The sequence below is a fragment of the Callospermophilus lateralis genome, unplaced genomic scaffold (genome assembly GCF_048772815.1).
Source record: "Callospermophilus lateralis isolate mCalLat2 unplaced genomic scaffold, mCalLat2.hap1 Scaffold_63, whole genome shotgun sequence".
NCBI lineage: Eukaryota > Metazoa > Chordata > Mammalia > Rodentia > Sciuridae > Callospermophilus > Callospermophilus lateralis.
In genome coordinates this window covers 18272944-18287208 of record NW_027514713.1, presented here as the reverse complement: position 1 = coordinate 18287208, position 14265 = coordinate 18272944, and the positions used below count along the sequence as shown (strand labels likewise).

At 47.3% G+C, this 14265-nt stretch overlaps 1 pseudogene; it reads left to right on the top strand.

Annotated features, from left to right (window-relative positions):
* The first annotated feature begins 2598 nt into the window (after nucleotides 1-2598).
* LOC143389497 (protein transport protein Sec61 subunit alpha-like) lies at nucleotides 2599-13492 on the top strand (annotated as a pseudogene).
* Nucleotides 13493-14265: the final 773 nt, after the last annotated feature.

Genomic DNA, 14265 nt, shown 5'->3' with positions numbered 1-14265 from the left:
ACCTTTTAATTATTTGATTCTGCACATGCTATATCAATTAGATTTACATATTCATTTAATTTTCAACTCTCAAAGAGTTGTGGTACAAATCTATATATTACAAGATAACAAAAATAGAAGACAGTAAGAGAGGAAGAATTGTCACACAGCACAAGTAGTTAACAATAACCAAAATGGCACTAGTATATATTCACTTGTCAAGAACCCCCTTAATGGGGTAAATTTTCCAGTAAAAAAAACATAAAGTTCTATAATACATAGAACAAAAAAATCTATATTTTGCCTAGAAGAATCTCATTTCACTTCTAAAAGCACATATGATAAAAGTGAAGAATAATAGAAAGATATCTCAAGAAAATGGAAATAAAAACTAGAAGTAGCATTTCTTATATCACAAAAAATTAGACCTTAATACCAAAAGTAAAAGTAGACTAAAGTCATTATATAAAGACAAATAACTTTAATTAAGCAAGAAACTATCCTAAGTATAAATATAAAATCAGATAATACTACAACACATAGACATAAGACAGACACTACTTCATCTAAAGGGAGAAAGAGACTTCAATGTATATTAATAGAGGACTTCTAATAACAGAGTTTGAAAAATGGATAGATCTTTCATCCAAAAACATTAAAAAAGAGACACAGAGGCTGGGGATGTGGCTCAAGCAGTAGCGCGCTCGCCTGGCATGCGTGCGGCCTGGGTTTGATCCTCAGCACCACATACAAACAAAGATGTTGTATCCGCCGATAACTAAAAAATAAATATTAAAAATTCTCTCTCTCTCTCTCTCTCTCTCTCTCTCTCTCTCTCTCTCTCTCTCTCTCTCTCTCCCCTCTCTCACTCTCTCTTAAAAAAAAAAAAAGAGACACAGGATTGTAAGTGTTTTGACCATAGAAATATACGGACAGCATTCCTCTGGTGAGCAAACTCCCAGGAGGTAACAGACACCCTGTTTCCTATGTTAGGAATATTCTGCAGTTTCTTTCAGAAACCAGCAAGATAACTAATACATGTGCAATACCTAGCTATTGTGGCAATGCCTTGCATGAGGAAGCTCTTTGCTAGAATGTTATCAGCCTCGACCTTGACCTTAGGCACTTTGCTCCTGGTGGGGGGACTCTCTTTTTAGACAACCACAGTGTTTTGCCAAGCTCTGCTGCACCTGAAGCTGTGCACATAATAGAAACTTGAAACAATGGATTTACTTGAGAGCCACACAAATCTCCTAACATTGCACATTGCAACCTTAGTAGGTAACTATTGAAGAAGCTGCATAATGTTGTTAAATCTGTAGCTTAATGGCACAATGAATAATAGAGTACTACTGATGTCAGTGCCCTAATGTGACCTACTAATATAAGTAAAGCTAGCAGCTTGGACAAGGAGACTTTCTACCATCCTGTCATTCTGCCTCTGCACCTTGCTTCTGTCTCTTCATCTTTCTTTACACAGGATTTAAAGTACACTGCAGAGCAAATAGACTTAACAGAACTTTCCAACATAAAACAAAGGAAGACAAATTCTTTGCAACATTACCAACAACATTCTCCAGAACAGACAATCGATTAAGCCATAAAACAAACCTTAACAAATTTTAGAAGCTAAAAATCATTTGAAAAAACTTTTTTTCTGAATACAATGTAATAAAACTGTAAACTTACAACAGGAGGAACTTTAGAAACATCCTGCATGTCTGCAAATGTAACAAGCAGCTCTCAAATAGCCAAGAGCCAATGAATAAATAGAATGGAAATTTTTAAAAATTCTTGAGAAAAATAATGATAGAAACACAAAATAAAAAACCCTATAGCATAGAGCAGAGGCAATTTTAAAAAGATTAAATCAGTACATACCTACATCAAAAAGAAAACAACCAAGACTTCCCCTTCAAGGAGGTAGAAAATCAAGAACATGCCAGACCCAATACTAGTAGAAGAAAAAATACTAAACATCAGAGAAGAGGTATATAAAATAAAGACTAAAATATTATTTTAAAAAATATCAACAACATAAAGAATTTATTTATTTATTTATTTATTTTTAATCCATCCCTAGGATTGAACTCAGAAGCAACCACTCACTGAGAGATGTCTCCAGCCCTAGTTTGTTTTTTATGGAGAGACAGGTTCCCATAGAGTGGCTCAGTGCCTCACTTTTGCTGAGGCTGGCTTTGAACTCACCTTCCTCTTGCCTCACCTTGAGGATCTAAACTGTTCATGTCAATGGTTAAAAGTACACCTTTGCCATTGAACTCACTTAAGCAGTAGGAAGATCATGATGCTATATAATGAGGATTCCTAGACGTGACACCTACAGACATCTTTGCATTGGCTTTGTACATAGAAAGCATGAGACTCACCTTTTAGGACTCTGCTTGGTGCATGGTTTGGCTTCTTCTCTTTTTGGGGGAAGGTTGTCTGCTGGAGACTGAACCCAGAGCATCATGCATGCTAGGCATGTGCTTCCCCATGGAGCTGTGGCCCAAGCCCTCCTTGGCCTTCCTTGGTGATCAGAGGAAAGGGTCTTCAGGATCATTTTTATTGACTTACTGCGAAACTTCATGTCTTCTGATTCTGGCTCTTCTGCAGATCCAGTTGAAGGAGAAGGTACTGTGGATGGCCATCCCCTTCTTCATCTTCTTAATCTGCTATCAGGTCAATCCAATCTCCTGTGCTGGCATTGGGGCAGGGGAGAGAGAGGGGACACACGTGCCACTCCTTTGGTTTCTGCTTGTTTTCAGATCTTCTGTTTGGTATTATGGCCTCAGATTCTGCAGACCCTTTCTACTGGATGTGTGGGATTCTGGCCTCCAACAGAGGGAGGCTCAGATTCACTCTGCCTCTTCTCTGCTGGACCTGAACCATTTAGTTGAATGACAGACTTACTGTGAAGCTCAGAGAATGGGCAGCTGCATGGCCTGGAAAATCTTCATGTGCCACCTCGAACAGCTTAATCAATGGTGTATTCAGCCTGGGAAACATCATCTTCTTTGGAGTTGGATTTGAATGCAATACAAAACCTGGAAGAGTAAGATAAGTCTCAGGTTGAAAATTTCTGAAAACTTGAAAAAACTAGAGTGTTTGAAATCTCTGAAATGAGATGGCGAGTCCACCTAGAACATTCTCAAAAACTTTCCAGTGGTTTTGCAGCTGCATCTTTTTCATATCTACAGGTGAAATATATGGATAAAAACCATGAGTGAAAGTGGAGGGATGACTCTAGCAAGTCAGCTGTGGGTCTGGAAATGATTTTCTTGTGTATGTTGATGGTGCATTTGATGGACACAGTTTAAAAATGGGGTTCCAATGAGGTTCCAGACACTCAGAATCAGAGCTCATCTGAACATGATGGAAAGGGAAGGTTGATTCTCCACTAGATCCAATTGTGCCAGCCCCGTATGCAGACTCAGGAAATGATTGGTATGTTTTCTAGTTTTATGAACTGATGAAGGATGGGCCTCTCTGACCTCTGTCCAGCCAGAATGGATCTGTCCATGGGGATGGGAATGCAGCAGGCTGTTGAGGGGTATGTGAATTTCCAAACAGAATGACATGGGGTCTGGCAGGCTCAACTCAGTTTGTTCTAATATTTGGTTTTGGGGAGTTATTCTATAATTGCTGCCAGCATCCTGAAGCCCATCCAATGTGGAGAAGGGGTCACATGCAATTCTGTAGGTTCATTTTATTAAACGATGTCTTGCTTTCCTGAGCTCACAGGGGCTTTGTGGCTGCCCCTTTCCTTAGGCACACTCAAGGAGCTGGGTATCTCTGCAATGGTCACCTTGGGCTTCATCATGCGTCAGCCAAGATGATTGAAATGGTTGACACCCCAAAAGACCAAGCCCTCTTCAAAAGAGCCCAGAAGTGTAAGAAAGATAATGGGTACAGTTCTGGTGTCTAGTTGAGAATTTGAATTGGCTCTAAAATTGCGGGCATTAAAACAGCCCAGTTTGGCCTGTGTGCTTGGCCTGCTGACAGTGTAGATGCTCCATGGCCTGTTAGTGAGAGAGCACTTCTGGGAGGTGCTGGGTATGGGGGAAGGCCAGGAAGGGAAGGGGAAGGCAGGAATGCCCAGAGGATGGACTTGAAGGATCAGGACATGGAGGGCAACCCTTCACCAGCCATGATTTCTGAACCTCACGAAGGAGGTGACATCTACTTCAGAGCTGACATAAAAATTAAATCAAAGCCAGGTGCTGTGGAGTATGCCTGTAATTGCAGAAGCTCTGGAGGCTGAGGCAGGAGGATTGCCAGTTGGAGGCCAGCCTCAGCAACTTAGCGAGGCCCTAAGCAAATTAGTGAGACCCTGTCTCTAAATAAAATTAAAAAATGGCTGGGGATGGGTCTTGGGGTGAAGCACTTCCGCTCAGTCCTCAGTACTAAAAAAAGAAGAGGATTAAATTGAATAATCACTCTCATAGTGCCTAGTACATGGTAGTTATTTAGCAAGTGCTATTTTTCTTCTGTACTTAAAAGGATTTAATGAGCAGAAAGGTGATCCTCTCAGTCCAGCTCTGCTATTGATTAGTTTTGTGATATGGAAGAAATTTAGATAATACTTCTGCAGTCTCAGTATAGGCCATATCAAATGATAGGCAGACTCAATAATGGGGGCCAGCCTCAGAGTCAGACAAGCCTAGCCTCTGTTAATTGGAATGTATTATTTAGAAAACAATATTTACATTTTTCTACTCTACCATCTTCCATACAGCATGCCTTAGAGATCTTAAGTTAGAAGGTTAAATAATTGAGTGAGAAATCCATCTAACTTAAATTTGTGAGTTTCAGACACAAATCAAGATTGTAAAATATATTTATGTATTAATGCATTAATCATTAATGAATTAAGTAATGCATTATTAAATATTAAGTAATGCATTTATTATTCAATGCCTTAAATTAATGCATTATTTTCTAAAGCACTAATAAGTGGTTTTCTTTTTCTAATTTTTATTTTGGACATTTTAACATATACTTGGCTTAGGGCAGTGGTGACGGCTCTAATCCCAGCAGATCAGGAGACTGATTCAGGAAGATTGTAAGTTCAAAGCCAGCCTCAGCAACAGCGAGGCGCTAAGCAGCTCAGTGAGACCCTGTCTCTAAATAAAACACAAAATAGGGCTGGGGATGGGGCTCAGTGGGTGAGTGCCCCTGAGTTCCATCCCCGGTACCAAAAGCAAAACAAACAAACCAAAAAAAAATTGCATTATTTTTCTAAAGCCCATATTTGGTGTTTTTCTCTTTCTCTCTTTGTTTTTAGTATTAATTTTTTACAGACCAGGAAATGGAACTCAGTGCATCTACCACTGAGCTACAGCCCCAGAAGTTTTCTCCTTACCCTTGACAATTTTTTAAAATGTTTTTCCATCTTAAAAATTCAAGATCATTTTTTAAAAAAAGAATTTAGGATAACTGGGCTGAGGTGTAGTAGAGCACTTGCCTACCATCCGCAAGGCCCTGGGTTCAATCCCTAAAGCAACAAAAAAGTCCAAAGGTGCTTTCACTAGAAAAACTCTGAGTTCTCATGCGCTTTGATGTGTGACAGTTGGACACTCCTCACCAAGGTCCCTGGGGGGCAGTGTCAGTATTTGTCATCAGTGTTCCTGCCACACTCTGCTCAGGGTTTTCTTGGGATTCTAGTGTTCGGAATGATCGTCACCATCTGACAGTCCATCATGGATGTGATGACGGGAATGGACAGGGACCCCTCAGAGATGGGTGCTGGGATTTGCCTGCTGATCACCACTCAGGTGAACCCCCTCTCGCACCCCGCTTCCTGAGTGACTCTGCTGTCCCTCTTCCTCCTCATCAGTACTCAGCCAGGGCTGGGGCCAGGCTAGGCTCAGGACTGGGCTCAGGGCTAAGCACTGGCCTGAGCAGGGTGAGGCCCCGGGTTGGAGGCTGGGCATCGCCCAAAAAGAAATCAATCAAATAAAGACACTGTGTCCATCTACAATGAGAAATATTGAAAACAATAAAGGCAAGCTGTCCACCTGCAAACCCCAAAACAAGTAAGAAACAATCAAAAATTGTAGGGGCTGAGGCTGGGGCTCAGTGGTAGAGGCTCACCTGGCATGCATGAGGCCTTGGGCTGTATCCTCAGCACCCATAAAAATAAAATAAAAATGTTGTGTCCACCTCCAACTAAAAAATAGATTTACAAAAAAATAGAGAATTGAAAGACTCAGGCTTTGGCTTCTGAATACCTGTGAGGCAGATTGAGAAAGATCTCTTATTTGGCCTTCATGGCAGAGAGCCCAGTCATTGAAGATACAAGGAACCAGGGCCCTGGGGCCAGTAATGCAGAGTCCACTTTTATTAATTTATTTATTTGAATTTTTCAGTTCTTTGTGGTGGGCTTGCTTGTCCTCCTTTCAGATGAGCTTCTTTAGAAAGGGCATGACGTGGGCTCTGGCTTCTCCCTCTCCATTTCAAGCAACATCTGTGAAAACATCCTGGGGAAGGCCTTCAACCCCACCACCATCAACACTGACCAAGGTAAGGGCCCTGCCTCCCGTGGGGGCACCTCTGCAGGTGCCTCATGCATGCAGAGTATTCCTCTGGGGAAAAATTTTTATTTCAGAAACATTGCTTCTGAATTTTCAGTGTGCAAAGTTTTAGAAATATAGCTGAGTGGAGAGGCTCAAGCCAATCATCCCAGCAGCTCAGGAAGCTGAGGCAGGAGGATCACAAGTTGGAGGCCAGCCTCAGCAACGTAGTGAGGTCCTAAGCAACTCAGTGAGATTCTAAATAAAATATAAAAAGGGCTGGGGAAAGGGATCAGAGGTTAAATTGTCCTGGGTTAAATTCCTAGTACCAAATAATAATAATAATAATAATAATAATAATAATAATAACAACAACAACAACAATAACAATAAAAATAATACTTACATTCAAAATGATATCTAAACTTTCACCTCTTTTAAGAATATTTTAAGGACAGTTAACATGCCACAGAGTAATCCTGCCTTATATTTCTTAGCAGGAACCTGCACTGCAAGGATAAAGGAGTGTTGATTTTAGCCAATTGTCTTCTGATGGACATTTCAGTCCTTTCTCAGTCACAGGTAGCATCGAAGTAAATATCCTCAGACAATCATCTGCACATATTTTAGCAATCGTTCTTAGTGAATAAGATTCTAAAAATGAAATTGCTACACCAAAACACTTGTTCAGGCAAGGAGCAGTTAGTTCAATGATTACAAGTTCATGGACAGCCTTGGCAAATAAATGAGACCCTGTCTCAAAACAGTCATGGGTAGAATGACTGGGTTCAATCTGCAGTATTGCCAATTTGGGGTGGAAGGCACTTGGGATTTAACTCAGGGACAGTTAACCCCTGAGCCCTGTCCTTGACCCTTTTTTTATTTTATTCTGAGACAGGGTCTCACTGAGTTGCTTAGAGCCCCAATTTGACTGAGGTTAGTCTCCAATTTGCAATCCTCCTGCCTTAGTCTCCAGATCCACTGGGATTACATGCATGTACCAGGACACCTGGCTTACAAATCTTAATTAAATAAAAATTGCAAAACATGTGAGACTTCTTAGGAGAGGGAAATTGTCTTTTTTTTTCTTTTTCTTTTGGCCTCTGAACCTGAATCTGTTATTTGCTGGGAAGTCTCTTATGGAAAATATTTGTGTGCATTTTAGTGTTTTCTTGGAATTGACTGTGGAGCTGGTTCTTGGCCTCCAGTGCCACGTCATCAAATTGAGGAAACTGCAGACGGGTCCCTGAAGGGTGCCTGAGGGATCCCATGGGAAAGACTGGACCTTGGGAAGGAGGGTCAGGGACACTTACAGAAGAGTAGGAAAAGTGACACCTGACTCTTCCTTGAATTTCAGAAAATCTAAGGTGAATTCAGTATCTGGGGGTGCAAATCAGCTGGGCCCCAGCCATGGATACCCAGCTGGGTAGGAGTCGGGGTGTCTTCCAAGATCTTCTGGCTTTGCGGGTGCCTGTTTTGAAAGGATTGGGAGCCGTGGTGGCCACTGGGGGCCAGTCAGCGAAGGCATGGGCTGTGTCAGCCAGTCAGAGGATCACTTTGCTCTGGAGCAGGATGGTGAGTGAGGGGACAGTTTTGAAAGGAATGGTTTGCTGTCCCTGGGAGACAGGCTGAGAAAATGGCTGGGGAAGTGGCACAGCCATCCAGCCTGAGCCAGCCAGTGTGACATCAGAGTGAGGGCCTTAGGACTTAGTGAGAGATAAAGGCCACAGAGAACCTAGACGTGGAGGTGGCTGCCCTTAGCCACTTCTGGGACCTGGGTGGGGCAGAGTGGCTACCTAGGGGGCTTTGAGTTGTGCTGAAAGGAGCCAAAATGGTGGAGCTATGGGGACACCCCCAGGACGGGCAAGAAGAGGGTGGAGCAGACACAGGTAGCTTGAAGCTGTAAGGGCCACCTGTTACCAGGAGTTCCACCACAGCTCAGCTTGCAACATGTCCTCCACCTCTTCCATGAGGTGGAGGACAGTCCAGGCTGGGAGGGAAGTGGACAATACTGACAGGACATGGCTCTTGTGCTTGGGAGACACTAGCACATGAAACAACCCAGTTCCCACAGATCAGCGGGTAGTGACTTGCAAAAAATTACCACATGAAACATTCAAAAAGCTCCTAAGGCCCTCACTCTGCCATTGCTGTCACCCAGCTTTCATTCCAGACACTTGTGAGGCAGGTGCTGTTAAGAACCAGGCGCTTCTGTGGGTGCTAAGAATACAAAGGGTTATAACATAAGACATGTGAGGATCAGTGTCATCCCAGGGCCCCTGGTCAGATTAGAGCAGGGAAGGAAGATGGGATGACTGGGGAAGAGTGTTACAGGTCCATCTAGAGAACCTGGCAGGTGCAAAGGCCTGGGGCAGAGATGAGCTGGTGTGTCTGAGGGTTAGCACCTGGCTCAGCGGAGCAAGTGAGGGAAGTTCAGAGAGGTCACTGGTGGCAAGAGGAGCCAGGACAAGTCCCTGTCTTCTCTCCCTGGGATTGCAGAACTTCCTCCTTTACAAAATGCTCAAGCTTTTATGTCTCCAGATTCTCAACCACAGGGACATCAGTGGTTGTCCCACACAGCCAGAGGCAGTAGGGAGAGGGGCTGTCAGAAGACCACCATGGGGATGCCAGGGGCCAGGGAAAGCTAGGAAAATATTTCTGTCACAGACATCCCGTCCATGTGGTCTTCAGGACAGATGGCCCATCTGAGTGGCCATCTAGAAGGTGATGAGAGTCCTCCTGTCCCAACTCTGGGGTGACAGGAAAATGCTGTCCCAGGGAGAGACTGGGACATCTGAGTCCCCAGCCATTAGCCACTCTGCCCACAGACTCTACATCAAGGGAAGTACCGACCTGACAGCAGGGGTCATGGTGACAGTTTTTCCCACTGAGCTTTTATCCAAAAGTCAGGCTCAGGCCATTTCTGAAGTGCCCGGACCTTGGCGCCCTGTGCTGCAGTGTCCCTGGCTGGTCTGTTGCCTGTTCCTCAGGCCAGGCCCCTTTCTGCCTATTGCTGAGGCTTAGGCAGGAGGATCTCAACTTGGAGGCCAGCGTCAGCAACAACAAGGCCTCAGGAACTCAGCAAGATGCTGTCTGTGAATGAAATACAAATAGGCTGGGTGTGAGGTTCAGTGGCTGAGGGCCCCTGGGTTCCACACCTGGTGCCAAAAAATTCCAGACCATGACCCCATGACTGTGGGTGCCGTGAGTCTCCTGGCTGAGTCTCCTGGATGATTCTGTTCTCCTGCCTCTGCTTTGGCTAGGAGGAGGCCTAAGACCCAGCGGAGTCCAGCCCCTTGTTCTTCCCTTCACGTTTGTGTCCTCCTCTGCCAACAGGCATGGAATTGGAGGGTGCCATCTTTACACTGTTCCATCTCTGGGCCATGTGCACAGACAAAGTCCGAGCCCTTAGAGAGGCTTTCTACCGCCAGAATCTCCCTGACCTCAGGAACCTCATCACCTCCATCTTTGTCTTTGCTGTGGTCATCCATTTCCAGGTGTGTCCAGCGTGAGCACAGGAAGTCTGCATTTCTTGTTCTTTATTTTTTGGTGACAGGGATGGAACCCAGGAGCACTTCACCCCTGAGCCCTGTCCCCAGCCCTTTTTATATTTTATTTAGAGACAGTCTTGCTGAGTTGCTGAGGCTGGCCTCCAATTTGCAGTCCTCCTGCCTCAGCCTCCAGAGTTGATGGTTGATGGTGATGACAGGCCTGTGCCACTGTCTCTGGCTTCAGTATAATTGTTTTTTTTTTCTGTTTAGATATGAATGGCCATAGAGTGGACTTTTGTACATTTTGAAACCAGTTTTTCTGTTTGTTTATTTTCTGAGTGTGCCCCCAAGCACAGTGGGAGTGAGGGAAGGGGCAGGTGCTCTACAGCACTATCAGAAGTCAGTTCCCAAGAGCTGGTACCACCTCTTGTGTCTCTGGACCACAAGGGGCAGCAAGGCAGTGAAGGGCGCCCTGTTCTCTGTCCTTGGGGCTGCTGGGTGGACCTGCCCATCAAGACTGCGTGCTACCAGGGCCAGTACCACACCTACCCCATCGAGCTCTTCTTCACCTTCCATGTCCCAATTGTCCTGCTCTCCACCCTGGTCCCCACCTCTACATCATCTCCCAGATGCTGTCAGCCTGCTTCAGCATACACCTGCTTGTCACCCTGTTGGGTACCTGGTCTGTCAATCAGATGTTCCCAAGGAGCCTCTCCTGGCCACAGAGCAAGTGGCACTGCTCAGCATCTGTGCGTCTTGCTCCTGAGCAAGTGTCTCACCCATAGATCTCCTCCCCTGTGTCGTTTCCCAATTTCTTTGCAGGACTTTTTTTGTAACAGGGACAGAACCCAGCGGCCCTTGACCCCTGAACCCTGTTCCAGCCCTATTTAGAGTCAGGGTCTCACTGAGCTGCTTAGGGCCTTTCTAAGTTGCCAAGGCTGGCCTCCAACTTGCCATCCTCCTGCCTCAGGCTCCTGATCTTAGGGGTGACAGGTGTGTGTCATTGTGCCTGGCTGCAATCACAGTCTTCCATCTGCTCTGGGTTCATCTCGAAGCTCAGGTTTAGTATACGCAGCGTCCCAGACTTTCTGTTCCTTCTTCCCAAGACATGTCTTCTGGAGGCCCCACCCATGCCTACCCAGTTGGTGGCATGTGTTACTACCTGTCTCCACCGGAGTCCTTTGGCTCTGTGTTGGAGGACCCTGTCCATGTGGTAGTGTACCTCGTGTTCATGCTGGGCTCCTGCACCTTCTACTCTAAGACCTGGGTCGAGATCTCGGACTCCTCTCTAAAGAGGACATTCTTAAAGTGTCACTCGGCTTGTTGCTTTGTCCAGTGGTGGTTTGTGACACGCAGATGGGCCACCCACCATGGTGAGACAGTTCAGAGCATTAAGGACAGATGGATAGAGCTCAGCCATCAGCAGCAGGTCTGAGAACCTGAAGCTAGAGTGGAAAATCACACCTTGTCTGGTCTTCTCTTTACGGCACCGTGTTGGCCCAGGGACACTTAATCCCTGAGCCACCTCCCAGCACTTGTTAGATTTCATCTGGAGACAGGGTCTCACTGAGCTGCTAAGGGCCTTGCTAAGTGGCTGAGGATGGACTCCAACTTGTGATCCTCCTGCCTCAGTCTCCTAAGATGCTGGAATGACAGTGGTGCACCCCTGGCCCTTAGGGCATTTTTAAAGTCCGTGTAAAGACATAGAGCTGCAGAAAGAGCAGCTTGAGATCTTTCCCTCTGAACCCACCTCTAAGCCCATCCTCTGCTTTGGGCATCATGCAGGTGGCCAAGCAGCTAAAGGAGAAGCAGATGGTGATGCGGGGGCCACCGGGAGACATCCATGGTGCATGATCTCAACCAACGAGTGCAGTACGCACCCCCAGTCAGCATATGTGGCTCCCGGGCCTCGAACACCAGTGGGTATTGGGGTCTCCCGTGCCCATGAGTCTCATTCTTGGATAACAGGGTAGGCAAGGTCCCTGTGTCATTGGATATTCATGGAACCTGCTAAGTGCTGGATACTGGGAGACATGGAAAAAGATGCCTGCCACCCTCAGCAGGGATCCAGGAGCATGCAGCCTGGTGACCCAGCATGGGGCTCTGTAGGGATAGTACTGGCAGCAGGAGAGACTCACCTCTGCTCATGCTGGTGAGATGTTGCCTTAGGCATCCAGGAGCATATGCCCAGGTTTTGAGCATAGAGTGGGGCTCCAGATAGACGTGAACTGGAAGTGCTAGACTCTGTGGCACGCCTGGAGGCCAAGGCAGGAGGATGGCAAGGTGGAGGCAAACCTTAGCAACCTAGTAAGGCCCTAAGAAACTCAGTGAGACCCATATCTCTAAATAAAATACAAAAAAGGGACTGGGGATGGGGCTCAGGGGTGGAGCATCCCTGGTTTCAATTCCCAAGACTGAAAAAAGACAGATGGTGGATGTGGCTAAGAGGCCAGGAGAGCCACAGAGGGCTGGTGGTGTTTGAAGTGGGGAGGTCAGTTCCAGCAGACAAGGCTATGGCAGAGAGGAGGCCAGAGAGCAGCTGGGCAATGGCCAGGTGGCCTGTGTGGCTGTCACCTTGGGGTGGAGAGGAGGGTTGGAGAGGCCCCAGGGTGCAGGTGCCCAGGGCAGGAGGAGCATCCGCTGCAGCTGCCTCGTCCTGGATTGAGGGCTGCCCCTGGCCTCCCGGGTACCCTCTGCCATTTTCTTAGCTCTTCCTCTGCCACTCGGCAGCAACCACAGTGAGAAGGACTGTGTCTACAAAGTCAGGTGGCAGCCCAGGTTGTCCTGTGGGTTCTCACTTCTTGACCTTTCCTGAAAGAAGCAACCAAGGGAAAAGCCACAGTTGCAAATTCTAGGTTGCTTTCCAATCCTTGGTAGGGACAGTGGCCATTTCGAGAGACATCTTAAGCATTTGAGTTTCGTGCCCAGTCCCCAGCCACCTTACTGAGGACCAAACCCAGAGTCACTTGACCACTGATTCCCGTCCACAGCCCTTTTTATATTTTATTTAGAGACAGGGTTTCACTGAGCTGCTTAGGGCTTTGTAAAGTAGCTGAGGCTGGCCTCCACCTTGTGATCCTCCTGCCTCAGCCATTCGAGTTACTGGGATGAGAGGTGTGGACCACTGCACCCGGCAGTCTTTCAGTTTGGACTAGTCACAGTCCCATAGCAGGGATTCAGTCATGTAGCATTAGTGGGGTGCAAGGGGAGTTAGTAGATGATGCTTCAGGGAGGTGCTGGGGCCTCCAGAGGTTCTGGGCTGAGTCATAGGCAAGCCTGGTGGCCAGCTTGAGGGCTCTGTGGTGGCCCAGGACTGACCACCTGCCCTCCCCCAGGTACATCCCCATGGCGGTGGCCTCTGGAGGCCTGTGCCTTGGGGCCTCTCGGTCCTGGCTGCCTTCCTGGGTGTCGGGGATCCTGTTGGCAGTCACCAACATCTCCCAGTCCTTTGAGATCTTCATCAAGGAGCCGAGCGAGGTAGGCAGCATAGGCACCCTGCTCTTCTGAGAGCTACGCCTACCTGAGGACCAGTGAGGACACCGGGCAGTGCCTCGGAAGGCAGTGGTGGCCGGGGGCAGCGGTGCTGTGGTGCTTGGGGACACCATCGTCTGGCTGACATCTGCCCCTCCTCTCCACCATGGGGCGGCCACCCTCAGCGGGGCCTCTCTTCTCCTTCTGGCTTTGGCAGCTGCAACCATGACAGGAATGGGAAGCACTGTCCCCATTTTCTGTCTGACTTTGGTTTTGGCCACCACTCCCCCGCCCCTCAGTGATGTGTGCAGCCACCATGGCGTCACTGGTTCCCACAAAGGTGGCTTTTTGACTCTGGTTAAAAGCACAAAGTCTCTGTGTGTGGCCTTAGGTTGGTCGGGTGTCTGGTCGAATTTCCTCTAGGGACATGGACAGCGTCACCAGCATGTCTCCATTGTCACCAGCCATGGCACTCTCTGGGTGCAGACTGTTCTTGTGGGGGGCATTGGGTCCTCTGGGCCCAGGACGACACAGCTCCCTGCCCAGCCGTGGGCAGCTGCTCTCCCACCAAGTGTCCAGATGGGCCTCATGCTGGGGCAGAGCCAGGACTGCCATCCCTGCCACCTCATGGCCACCTTGTGGCCAGGCAGCTTTGTCCTCTTCCGGGGGAGGCCTGGGGTTGCTACCTCCACCCTCGCCTGGCCAAGCTTGGTGCCCTCAGGGGACCACCCCACCATGTCCACTTGTCCAGATTCAAGTCCATGCAGTGTCCTCACTGCTTAGCTGCCCCCCTCCCCTGGGAAGGGACA